Below are 14,129 nucleotides of genomic sequence, written 5' to 3' on the forward strand. Positions count from 1 at the left end.
TTTTCAGAGTTCTTCTCCCAGTCTCATCTTCCCACTTGGCTTTCCTTCCTGGGGCTGCCAGTGAACTGAAACTGAGAGGCTATGAAAATATACACAGGACAGAGAGGTAAAGGAAGGGCACAGGGTGTTCTGCTGGTTTCTTGTTCTCGCCTTTCTTTACGTGGCCGTCCTACCCCAAATAAGATATCCTCCTGCTTCCTTTGATTTGCCTTAACTGGGAGCATAAGGTCAACTTTGGGAAGGAAGAAAACAGATGTATTTAAATCCGGAAGAAGCCACAGAATGTTCCTTCTTTCCGAGGGTAAACAGGAGCAGAATCAGGGTGTTTTTATCATACATTTCCCAGATGCAGTTCTCAGGTTTCCCTCAATGCAACTCAGGAAAATCCTGTTTTTACTATTAAACTTGGGTTCATTCATGTAGAGTTGTTTCAATTGCTGTTTTGAGTGTTTTCAAACTGACTGGCATAAAGTTAATAACACAGACCAAGGGCAGCTGTGTCAACAGAGGCCAAGAAGTTATTGAATGGCCAATTCATTGATGATATTTATAACTCTTGTCTGTGGATAATGTGCAGTATCATCAGAAACAACAAGTAGTGGAAGGTTGATCTACATATACAAAAGATAACTTCGTCACTCACCTTCATATTAGTAACTTGGGTATGTGTCTCTTTCCAGAACAAATCTATATTCTGCTTCACTCATCAATTGTATACTCAGTTGTGTATCTAAAAAGGATTAACGAGCACCTATATTTTCTGGGAACTGTGTGCCACTCAAGGGATACAAGATATGGCTTTCTTCCTTAGTAGATAATACAGGTGAGCAAACCAACAATTATGATACAATGCTATAAATATAAATTTGGAGATGTGCTTAAGGTGCTATAGAAATAAGAGGTATATATCTATGTTGTATTGGGAAGTAGGGTCTGCGAAAAAGTTTCTCTGTAGAAGAAAACTTTGGTTTACTCCCAACTGATGGATAAGATTTCCCAGGCCAGCATGGGGTAAGGAGTGTGGTGGGTTGTTCTAGCATGTGCAAAGGCATGCATACATATAAAAGAGTATTAGGAATTTGCAGAACCCACAGTGTGCTAAGATTGGAGTATAGTATTACTTTGGGGACACCCAGAGTTAAGGTGGAAAAGTGTACTCATTTTTCATGATTCATGAAAACTCTTTGATGCCATTCTATGGGATTTGCAAGTATCCTGACATCATCACCTTCCTGGGGAAGCCGATGCAAGATTTTATCAGAAGAATGATCTACAGTTATCATTTTAGAAAGATCATTCTGGCTGTAATATTGAGGACTGATTAAGAAGAGAGGGGCAAGAGAAGACTCAGGGAGGATATTAAGTAGCTACAAAATTGGGTTTCAAATAAAAGGAAAAACTCTACATCCTTGAAGGGGAATATGCTATAAAGTTCAGTGCCCAATTTGGGGAAAGGGTGGGTACCTGAGTGAGGGAAATGTCAAGAATTGTAAAAGGTCAAACATTTTACACTACTTCCAAGCTAACAATTTAACCTGCCATAGTTTCATGGATGCTGAGAGCAGACACAGTCTCCTGTGTCAGAGACAAAGGAGAGTTTAATCCTCATAGCAATAGCAGTAGTCAGAGTATCTGCATTTTTGTGCCAGTACCCTGAGCCTCCATGTCCATAGGGTGACATAAAGAAGGACCAGATGTCACTTGCACACACAACAGATTACATTACTGGAAAAGAACCCTGCATTTAGAGAGCCTAAAATTTTTATCTTGAGCATTAAGCATGCATGCCTTTTTCTCTAGAGGAAGATACTATCTATATCTTCTAAGACTATGAGCAAATCTGCATGCTGTGCCAGAGAGAGACACTACTTCTGTCTTTCAAGACTCTTCATTCTACACATGTTCTTGTAAAGACAATCTTGAACAGTGGGCACTCAATGTCTGGCTTGCAAGATTTGCAGAAATGCAAGACACCCACAGAGAACTGTTTCGCAACAGAAACACCCAAGAAAAAGAAGAAATTAGAATGACTTCCGGTTCTGTGGCATGAAAAACAGGTGAAGAAATTGTAGGAACAGGAGGAGAAGTTTGGTTTCACGTATGTATCAAAGCTGAAATGGTAAAGAGCATGACACAAAAGAGTCTTCAGTATCACAATCATATGTGACAACAGTTAACCTCTAAGTTCATACAGAGTTTAGATTTCTCTTCTCAGTACTGTAGTAAAGAATCTCCTTAACCAGTATAGTCCTTTCTGGAAGAAATTCAGAACTCTTGCCAAGTTTGAACCAATCACCAGCTTGGATATCTTGACCTGCCTGTCCTTCTGGCCTTCTAAGAAGAATCAGTGAGACTAAGAGAAACCATTGCAAGAGCAGAATTAGAAGGAAACACGTAATTCAGTCTTTGACACACTTTATGAGAACTGTAGATCCTACTCAAATTTCCTCGGACTAGGGACACGGACAGTTGTCTACAGGTTGTTATCATTCACAGGGCATCCTCCAACCTAAAAGAAAGACCACTGAGTTTGTCATGAGCTGAACAATGATTTCGGAGACCCTCACACATCTATTTGCAGCCCCACTGTAGCACTGATTTCTGAGTTGTAATTCTGGTCACAATTATTCATCTCTTACAATAAACCACAAGTTTCTAAAACTAGGGAGTGTCTTATTCATCTTTATATTTTTCTTGCACCTACCTTCAGTCTGATTATGTTACATAAATCAGAAATGAAAAACCTATTTTAAGTTTAACCTTTGCATTTTAGAAGCTCCTTTGTCCTCCAAACCATATATCTTGGATACCATCCAAAAAGTCAAATTATCTTCAGAAATTAAGTAGAATGGCACAAACAGTTTCTCCAAGCAAGATTTAGAAAATCTTATTTATATACCATTAATAGTTCATTCATGGATGAACAGAATCCTCTCATACCAAAAAAATGAATTGCTCTAATCCATATTTCCTTTCTTAAGGTCATAAGGCTTTGGCTACTTCAATGGAACAATAAATTTGCTTTGTAAAGGAAATAGTGGCATCATTATATTAATCTACGAATTAAGTATAAAATTTTAGTTGCTCTGAATTTTAACAGCCCAATTACCATTTGTCTTGCCAGTAGCCTTTTTAAAGATACAATCTACTTACATGTGTTAATGTTTTTCAGTTGCTATAGATTGCCTAAGCCCCAAGGATTATATCACCAAAACCATTACAGCATTATAAAGTGATTTTGGTATTACACAGAGAACAATCAGTGGCTTCGTATACCACCATTGACTTACATCAGGAAATCAAAGGTCTAGAGTTTTGCCACTGAGTGGGATGGTAATAATAAAAAATAAAATTGACAGAAAAGGAGAGAGTTTTTAGATATCTGAATAAAATGATTTGGAGCTGGGTTGTGGAGATTTATTGGGATTTTGTTAAATCAAATACTTCTTCCTTTAAAAGTTCAGCTATTATATTAGTCTCTGAGGGTTGCTGTTAACAAAGTACCACAGACTGCCCTAAACAACAGAACTTTAGTGTGTCACAGTTCTGGAGCTAGAAGTCCAAGATCAAGGTGAGAGATGGGTTGGTTCCTTCTGAGGGCTATAAGAAAAAATCTGTTCCTTGTCTCCCTCCTCTTCTGGTGGTTTGTCAGGAATCTTTGGCATTCCTTTCTTGTAAACACATCAATCTCTCTGCGTTGATATTCACGTGGAGTTCTCTGTGTGTGTGTGTGTGTGTGTGTGTGTGTGCGTGTGCATGTGCGTCTGTCTGTCTGTCTGTCTGTCTCCAAACTTCCTCTTCTTATAAGGACATCAGTTATATTGGATTAGGACTCACCCTAATGACCTTGCATACTTCTGTAAAGGACCCTATTTCCAAATAAGGGTCACATTCTGAGGTACTGGGGGTTAAGAGTTCATTTTGAGGGGGACATAATTCAACCCATAACAGCTGTTAATACCCAAACCCCAACTTTAACAAACCTCTTCTAACGTATTTGGCTCTGTTCCCCAGAACGTACACTTTCTTTCAATGGCACATATTAGCCAATGAGAAATAAATAACACTCCAATGAACTTGGTTCATTGGAAAATAGTTTTTCTCAATTGTATATTTCAGACCTTCAGACACAATTTTTTTTTAACATAAGCAAGAAGTAAAATTCCAAGTGAAGTGAGATCAGAGCTGGGTGCATTACCACTCTCAACTTCCATCTAGAATTTCAAACATCAAGTAAAAGAAACTGAATTGTGAGCTTAATTATGTCAAAATGCCTAGGACTGTTCTGAACACATATAAGATCCTTAATAAATATCGGTTAACTTTCTTTAAATATAGCAGTTATGGGCTTCCCTGGTGGGGCAGTGGTTGAGAGTCCGCCTGCCGATGCAGGCGACACGGGTTCGTGCCCCGGTCCGGGAAGATCCCACATGCCGCGGAGCGGCTGGGCCCGTGAGCCATGGCTGCTGAGCCTGCGCGTCCGGAGCCTGTGCTCCGCAATGGGAGAGGCCACAGCAGTGAGAGGCCCGCGTACCGCAAAAAAAAAAAAAAAAAAAAAAAAAAAGAATATATATATATATATATATATATATATATATAGCAGTTATAAATCCTAGGCTCAAGAAATAATTTATTTCTCTACTGTCTACAAAGCAAACTAATTCCCTTACAAAGTCCCCACCCACTGGGTCAGGAGGAAATTCCATCGTAATGAGATTCTAATTGTTTTGCACAGACACATCTTGCTGAACTATCCCCATCTCATCTCTCCAGGTATAACTCTTTACAGTTCAAAAGAAAACTTCTCCTTATCTCCTTCTTTTCCAAATCACTACCTCTGACCTCAAATATTATTTGAAAACTAGATTTTATGCCACAGTATAATCAGAGACTGACTCGTCGGCAATTAGAACCTATTCTTTCCTTCAGGACAAAAAGATTTTAACATTCAAATCTCACAAGAAAGTAAAAAGAAAATGTTTTAATCTTCTAAAAAATTTTAAAAAAGGGACAAAGAAAAGAGAATTATGTTTCTGTAATAAAATTCACATTCAGGCTAGACTGGACTGTAACTCACCTGAGAGCAGGGGTCAGACCTATTGAACGCACCTCTTCATACACAGTGAGTTGATGAATGAATGAATGAAAGTAGTTCTTTATTGATATGGACCTAGGAAAAGCCCTAAGGTATCCTGATGGAAAAAGTTGGGGGGAAAGGCAATGTATTTTAGTTCAAAGGCTTACATTTTGTAGTGAGAAAATCCCTGTTCAAATTCCAGTTCCACCCATTTGCAGCCTTGTTTTCTGCAATTGTAGGTAAAATGGAAATAAAATCTTTCAGAATTCTTGTGAAATTTAGAGATAATTTGTCTCAACTGCTTGATACATAAAGTGCTTCACATATGGGTAGTTGTGATATTTGTTATTATTACTGTTTTGCTGTTGCTATTGTTTTACATTCCCAACAGATCCTGTAGAGCTTAGAACATAGTTACTGCTCAGGAAAATGTTAACTATGGAAAGCTGAAGCTTCCTCATGGTTTCAGGGTCAGATAGTCTGGGTCTACTGAACAATTAAACTTTAGTGTCTCACACTAAGACACTGTGGTAGATAGAATAACTCCCCCTAAAAAAGATGTCCATGTTCCAATCCCCAGAATTTGGATATGTTACTTTATATGACAAAAAAAAAGGACTTTGTGGGTATGACTAAGTTAAAGATCTTGAGATGGGGAGATTATCCTGGTGGACCCAATGTAATCACGAGACTCATAAAAGGGAGCAAGAGGGTCAAAGTTAGAGAGAGAGAAGGGAGGCAGATGCAGAGGTTGGAGTGACTTTGGAAGGTGGAAGTCCAGGCTGCTATCGCAGAATACCACAGACTTAAAAAACATAGATTTATAAATCTTATGATATTCCAGGAACTGACTTCATGAGGGGAGAGAAAGACCAGCCAGAGTTGTGGCAGATTGCTGAGACTAGGTTCCTGCTACGGACAAGTACTAGTTTCTCAAGTACATTGACCGAGCATGAGAAGCCAACACCACGAGAAGTCATTCTGCGCCTACACTCCATGGGACGTCTTCATCCTGTAATCCTTTTGATTTTATTAAATTACATCTTATACAGCTTGTTTTGGTATCACAGAAGACTGCAAGAAAGAAGAGACACAATGGTCCAGAGTACATGGGATAAGAGGCAAGAAAGTCAGTCAACGAGTGGATGGAGTAGGGCAGGTAGAGTAGCCAGCAGGACAGGAGAGAGCTGTGTGTAGGTGGTTCATTAGAGAGGTTCTGCAGAGAAGAGGAGAAAGTGTCCAAATTCCATGGTGATTTGTATGGTAGATTCTTCCCAAAGGGAGAGATGCCAGTATTTATTTGTCACTAGCTTGTTGAATATAACGAGAATCAGACACAGGTAACAGTGCAATAATAAGAAAACCAAGAATATGCAGTATCCTGGAACCCAACTGAAGAAAGTCTAAAGGGATGATCATTCATGTCAAATGCTGGTGATAGGTCCGATAGGATGCAGCCTGAGTGGTAGCCTGAGATTTATAGCTGCTATATTTAAATAAAGCCAATTCATAATTAATATAAACATCTGTTTTATGCCCAGAGAGTGCTAGGCACTCAGGCACCTAATGAAGACCATAACTTTTATTTGATATTTTTCCCCCTCTTAATTGTGACTGGGGGTGGCAATGAACCAAACTTTCAATTTCACTTGTATTATTCACTCACTCCCACCCTATCACTCCTCACCTCATGGAGGATCTACTCCGATCACTATATACTCTTTGCTTTTTTCCAAACAATTCCCTCCCGTGTAATTTTCTACTTCGTGCTCCTCTGTCGTCACCCTTGTCCATCTATCCATTCTTCAACCAAACTCAGGTGTCTCTTCCTCGACTGGAATAGCCCTCTTCTTTCTTTATTTTTGACTGACATTTATTAGAGGCAACTCTATGCTGGTACTGAGCTCTCATTTTCTATGCATGGTCTCATTTAATGCTCAAAACAACCCAAGGAGGAAGGTCCTGTTATTATTCCCATGTTACAGGAAAGGCACATTGAAGATAAACAATTTGCTTAAGGTTCCCTTACTAGGAAGTCGTAAGGCTAGGTTTACAATCCAGTCTGTTGGCTGAATTCAGAACTGGGGATCTTAACTTCTATATCACCCTCCCCTCCCATTGTCCCCTTGTTTCCCTCCCTCCCCACTTCCTGCCCAGAGAGCCACTTGCTTCCTCTCCATGTACCTGAGCTCCTTCTTTCCTGGCAGTAGGGTACCTGTAGATACTTCCTGTGTTGTTAGGCAGTTGAACACGTATCTGACTCACTGGACTCTGAACCTACACCTTTTCTCTTTTCCTCACTAGTGTATTCTCTGTGCATGGTGTAGGGTTGTATATATAGTAGGATCTACAGTAGGGCCTTAGTGTTTGTTGACATCTTTCCCTTCTCCAGAGAAGAAAAACCTTCTATGAATTCTAGACTTAATACTCAGCTTAACAGCAAAGTTTTTTGGTTGTCACGTTAAAAACAAATATATTAATTAGAAGTTTCTTCCTAATTCTCATTTTACCACATAAGCTCCCCAGAGTGACATCATTTAACTGTTGTGTTTCTTTTTTTTAACTGGAGAGTTATGATAGAAAAAAGCAGAAGAAAACAGATTTTTGATGGGTATTTTGATGCAATTGATGCTGTTTATAAAGAAGTGCTCATTTTCCAAAACCTGAGTGTTCAGAGTATGTGAAATAAAGCTGAACATTAAGGGAATGTTTTTCACATGTTTGCTTCCTATGTCATAGTAGATACACTACTAAAATCATCAGTTCTATACTAGGATAGTGGTTTTTAAAGTAATGAAGAGAAAGGTGCTTGTATATTTTTGCTTCTCAGGCTGAGACCCCTAGTCCATTATTAAGACAGTCAGCATTTTAATGAAAACTTTATCAGGTGTTGGCAAGACAGGTCTGAACTCTGAGCCTTAAACCAAAGAATAAGTTATGCACATTTGTTTGCTAATATGTGAATCATGTTCATTTTTTTTCTTACATCTATCATGGTAAATAAACTACTTTGAAGTCCTGTAGACAGAAATGCCACCTCCCATCAGCCCCGCCTCCTGACTGGATTTTCAAAGCTGGTCTTACCCTAAAAGGTCTCTTCCTGCTGGCAGCCCCACGCTATGAGATGGCCCTCCGTGCCCAGCAGGCACCAACTCTACCCGTGCAAGGTCATGATGCTCAGGACCTTTGTTTCAGGAGGTTTGCTATCTTACAGAAGTGAAAAATGCAATCAACCTTAACCACATGGACCCTGCAGGGAACGTTGCAGTGGATAGATGTGCTTTGGTTCTAGCAGGGTATTTACTCCCTGAAGTATTATATGTCAGTTTCAAAAGTAACTAATTTGAATAGAAGTCTTTCTCAGCAGCTTTTTATGTTTTCTTCTTCTTGAACCAGTAATCAAATGTCACTTGAGATTTTCTTCATCACTTAGTATCACCCACATGGACATTTCTTAATGAGCTCTGTTGCAAGGATATGATGGTTCTGGGGTTTATTAAAATTGATAAGGATTTGGACCCTTGCACTAAACTTATAGACGTGGGTTTTTTTCCAGTTAGCTCTTTTCTCATCATTTCCTGTGGGCTTACTCTCTTCTGTGAATATAGAAGTCAACGACTGCAGGTCTGAATTGCCTTGGATTTGGAAACAATTTACATCTATAGTAACCATAAATAAGTTGTGTGATATGGTAATAATTGTGATGTATGTGTGATGATAGTAAATACAGTTGAAGTGAGGGCCAGCTATGCCCACCCGAGGATACGGTAACTGTGCCTTAGTGCCTTGATTGAGTGTGCTTTCAGCAGCTCGCAGCTGCTGTATTTTTTTTATTCCTGGTTTGCAATTATACTCCAAATATATAAGGTTGCCAAGTCGATGGGTTCCTTAACAGACCAGGTACTAAAGCAGTGAGCTCACTTCTCTCATTCCTGTACTATTATGTTCATCTGTAGAGTTCAAAACAGAGCTTGTACCATGTGGTGGGTAAGAGACTGGGCTCTGTAACCTGGCCTGGCAGCTCGCATATCCTTTCTCAACCACTTATCAGCTGTGTGACTTTAGGCAGGTTGTTTAACTTTTCTGTGCCACGATTGTCTTCTTATAAAATAAAGGTAATGAAAGTGCCTAACTAAGGGGCTATTGTGAAGAATAAATATGAGGCATCCATAGCGCCATGCTTGGTACATAGTAAGCATTCAGTGAATGTTGGCTTTTATTAACATTGTTCGGGCAAACCGGAACAGTAGATACTTGGTGTTTCATTGAGTCACTACAGGTGCTCCATATACATGATCCATCTTTAATTCTACTTCCTGCAAAGACATTTTCCAAATGTAACAGACCCTGTCTTTAAAATACCAGGGGAACTTTGATCTGCTTTTCTTTTGGTGCTTATCTTGCTGTACCTACCATTGCAGTTATGGAAGAAAGCTCAGAAGAGAGCAAGAGCCACTGTATTGATCACCAGGACCTAAAGCACCCAAGACCGATCAAATACTAGTTTTGAACTGACAAGAGACATATATTTATATATCAGGCAGCTCTTTCACTCAACAGTCATATATCAATTACTTCTTGAGGAATATCCCCAATTAATAATATTCCCACAGAGGAACACTTGCCTTGAGGGTGAGTAATGTTTACCAGAAAAATAAAATTTTCCAAGTGCTTTTTTGGGCTGCTAAATCTTAGCTATGCACATCAGTAGAAAAACCAACCACCTCAAAGAATGTGATTCAGTAATAGCAACAGGACTTTCCTCTCATGCCCAGACCTTTTGCTGGGAAAAGGAAAACCAATACCCCACAGGGGATCCTCCAGGTTGACTTCCTCCGGGGTTGCCCTGCTCTGCCAATGTGAGTGGACAGCCTAGATGGAACATGTTGAAACACCTGGATGCTCTTCCAACAATGTCAAGCTGAAGCCTGCGGAACATCTCTCTGATATAACTACCCTTTCACATACTCTCCCAGTTCCCTTAAGTGAAGAGGGAGGAATGTGGATTAAAGGCATAACACCTGATCAGTGGTAACTAGTCTCTTTGGATCATTGGTTATAGGTTGCAGTACCGGGCAGTTCACAGTCTATGAAAATATTCATGGACTCCACTCAAAAATGTGTTATGACTAAAGAAGAAAAGTTGCACTCCATAGGGTATATATATTGTGTGGTCACTTCTAAAGACAAAAATCGTCTTTGAGGGAGGTTTAGAAAGAAAAAGAGAGATTCATGTTAGTTAGGAGGTGACCTGAAGAGAAGCATGACTGTCCTGAGGAGAGGGGGGAACTCGGCCTTGGGAGAAAGTACTACAGGCAGGACCCAAGTTTCCTGATTTGCAAATAAACTTACCACCACTTCCCCCCACCCACTCCAACACCAGCACCCCCAGTTCCAGCTGCTCCACTGCCCTGCTTTACCTCTTCTGAGGGGGACTCTTTCCCCCTTTAACCTCCCTTAGCCTCTCCTTGCTGCAAGACAACCAGGCTAGACTGGACTCTTTACACCACCTTCTGGCAACACCTAAAAACGTTTTAAAAGGGTGTGTTTTTGTTTCTTCTACTCAGAAGTATTCCCAAAGGTTTCACTTAGCTCTTCCTTTCCTAATTAAATAAGCTTTAAAAAAGAAAAAAACATTTAAGATAACTAGAAATTGGTTTCATATTATCAAATAGCGTAACATATACTATTCTGTACTCTAGTAGCATAAGTTGTTGTTAAGGATCCTTTATCACCATTCTTATCTGTTTCACAAAACTATTCTTAGTTTTGTGCTACTGATTAGCAATGAACTTCTATGATGTAAGCTTCTTTTTTCAGTTGAAAAAAAGCAGAACTACCACTGAAACAATGAAGCAATAGTAATATGAAATATATGAAATAAAAATAATAAATAAAATTTTAATGTCAGGAAGGATGTAGGGACAGAATCATATTCTGGTCTTGGTGAGTTCTGTTTAGGGTTTCAGAACTTCATTCTCAGATGTCACTGAGAAGCACGAGATAATTGGCTGCACTTCTGCTTTCCTAAGCAAAGCCCTCCTCAAATCGTCTACAACAATCATAGACTGCTATTATTCCCCTCCCTTCCAATAAAATCTCTACAAATTATTGATATCTTTCAGACCCTCCTTTGTTCCCAAAGTTCAGTAACTTGGAAAATATATGGTGTGTCCTACTTAAAGACTAAAGCTTCCATACAAGAGAATGGTTGAATTTGAAGAAGCCTCATTAGAGTGTTTGGATTGTTCAAGATAGAAGGGATGTGAACAAATAGCTAAAGTCTTGGAGGTGTCCATGGATGAAAAGAAATGTTGACTTAAAAGAAAGTAACAAAAAAGAGGGTTTTAGATTTAGAAAGAAATTTCCAAACTCTCATTCATTGGCTGGAGAAATAAAGAGACATAACCAAGGTCATACGTGGCTTATTGGTAGCTGTGTGGAACAAGAGCCAAGAATCTCTGATCTCCAGCTCATTGGACCTTCCTACAACAGAGAAGGAGATTCGGGCCATGTTGAAATAATGCCAGTGAAGTTAAACAGGACAGTGACAGCAGTGGTCCCCCTCTAAATCTAGACTTATCTGGATGCATTGTTCTAGGCTGCATGCAATATATAGAATTCTATGTAGAAGAAGGGGAAGATCTAATCATCATTGGATGTACATCAAACCGCCTTGCCCACAGTTTTGGATAACTCCATGAATAAAGAGACAAGGCCTTTTATATCTTCTTCTTAAAGTTTGATATATATACGCAATGGAATATTACTCAGCCATAAAAAAGAATGAAATATTGCCATTTGCAGCAACAGGATGGACCTAGAGATTATCCTACTAAGTGAAGTAAGTCAGATAAAGACAAATATTGTATGATATCACTTATATGTGGAATCTAAAAAAATAATACAAATGAATCTATTTACAAAACAGAAACAGACTCACAGACATAGAAAACAAACTTATGGTGACCAAAAGGGAAAGGGGGAAGATAAATTAGGGGTATAGGATTAACGGATACACACTACTGTACATAAAATGGACAAGCAACAAGGATTTACTGTATAATACAGGGAATAGTATTCAATATTGTATAATAACCTATAATAGAAAATAATCTGCAAATAATATATATATATATATATATATATACAACCGAATCACTTTGCTGTATATCTGAAACTAACACAATACTGTAAATCAACTATACTTCAATTAAAAAAAAAGAAACAAGGGCTACTTTTGGATTTCTTGCCAATCACAGAAACAGATTTCAGCAGATTGTCACACTAAACGTTAACTAGGTGAATTCTGAAGCTGTTTTACTCTTGGACGTGTAGCAGCTGCAGGCGTGGTCCTCCAGTTTGCACAAGGAGCCTCTGGTGCAGGCTTCAAATGAGGTAGCTGATGGGTAACATCCCTCTTGCATATCTCAGTTCCAGCAAAGCCAAACTTCTGTGTAACCGTTGTCTGTTCTAATCTCTCTCAGGCAAGGATTTCGATGAAAGTTCTACTTCTGTAAATAGGAAAACATCACATCTGATTTTTATCATATTGAGCTAAGGAGAATTTCCTTCTTGTAATGGTTCTCTCATTAAAACTAGGACACTCTTACTATTTTTCAAATGACTTTTGCATCTGCACTTGAGGAGTAAGCGAGGAGGAAGACCCATGGCTGTCTGGAATCCAGCATGCTTCCCCAGCATAGAAGGTACTGTGCTCAATGGCACTCTTGTTGAACACATTAGAGGCAGACATGCTGGGACATCCTCAGTCGTGTGAAGTCAAAGAAGCGTTTGCTGCAGGCTTTGGCTTGACAAGCTTTGAAACATTCCCCAGCTTTTCGGAGGTATTATTATATTCTCCACACATAATGGATCCACTTTTTTATGCTGCCAAAATGTGGTATCTGGGAAAGACAAGATGGAAAGTTGCCTATGTTTACAGAATACTAGTTACTGTATGTTTCTGTGATCTACACACACAAGTTAGGACCTGGGCTCAATCAGGAGAGCAATTACCACTGACATATCACATTACTGAGTCACTAATTGGTATATGAAATGGGGTATCTAGGCATTCAGAGAACAAAGCATAAGTAGTACAAAATAGTGGCTAAGTATGTGACCTCAGACGCATTGTTGCCAACATAGGAAATAGAACATTTATCCTTTGGATTTGTTGCAAGTATTAAATGGTATAATGCAAGTACAGCAGTACAGGTGCGGCATTCTAAAAATGTTACCTACCATCAGCATTACATGATGCTAGAAGCCTGGGTTGAAAGTGGGAACAAGACATTAATCCAGACTTTATTTAAATGATTAGGAATATGAAAATATTTGAAATCATTTGATCAACTGATCTTTTAAAGATTTGGAATAGCACTGGCTCATCCTTAAATTGCCTTCTTTAAAGAGTTCATTTCACATCAGGCGCCTAGCATAGTGTTTTGCATGTAGTATTGGTACAATAATTGTTTGTCAAATAAATGAATTTTAAAATGAATGAACAAATGTATTGTTATCCATCACATAGTATATGATTTGTTCTTTCATGAAAAAATTGTGTAGAAATTTATCTTTACCCTCCATTTGTCTGAGCATATATGAGAGCTGTAGAAAGATTTGAATACAAGTCCATGAATTTCTGGCCCTCATTTATATGAATATGTTCATTTCTAGCGATAATATGTTAGTCACAATAATAATATCTTACTATTGTAGGGTAACTCAGCAGTTTTCAAAGCACTCTCACATAGACTTCATGGGAGAAGTAGATGGGGATCATTGTCATTATTTTACAGAAAATAAAAAATGTTCAACCAGATTGTAAATTAAATGAGTAAATGAAAGAAAGGGAAGAGTGTCCGCACATGACTAGCTCTCAATACATGTTTCTTGGATGGACGGAATACATCTTTCACCATAACAAAGCCAGTTATACATATTCTAAACCTACTGCTTTTTCTACTACATCAAAACAAAGAGATTAAAGAACTATATCTTAGTGCTTGTATCTATTTCTAATTTTAACATCTTTTTATAAGTTTAT

This window comes from Monodon monoceros, unplaced genomic scaffold (genome assembly GCF_005190385.1).
Source record: "Monodon monoceros isolate NGI ecotype Baffin Bay Population unplaced genomic scaffold, NGI_Narwhal_1 Super_Scaffold_15, whole genome shotgun sequence".
Lineage (NCBI taxonomy): Eukaryota > Metazoa > Chordata > Mammalia > Artiodactyla > Monodontidae > Monodon > Monodon monoceros.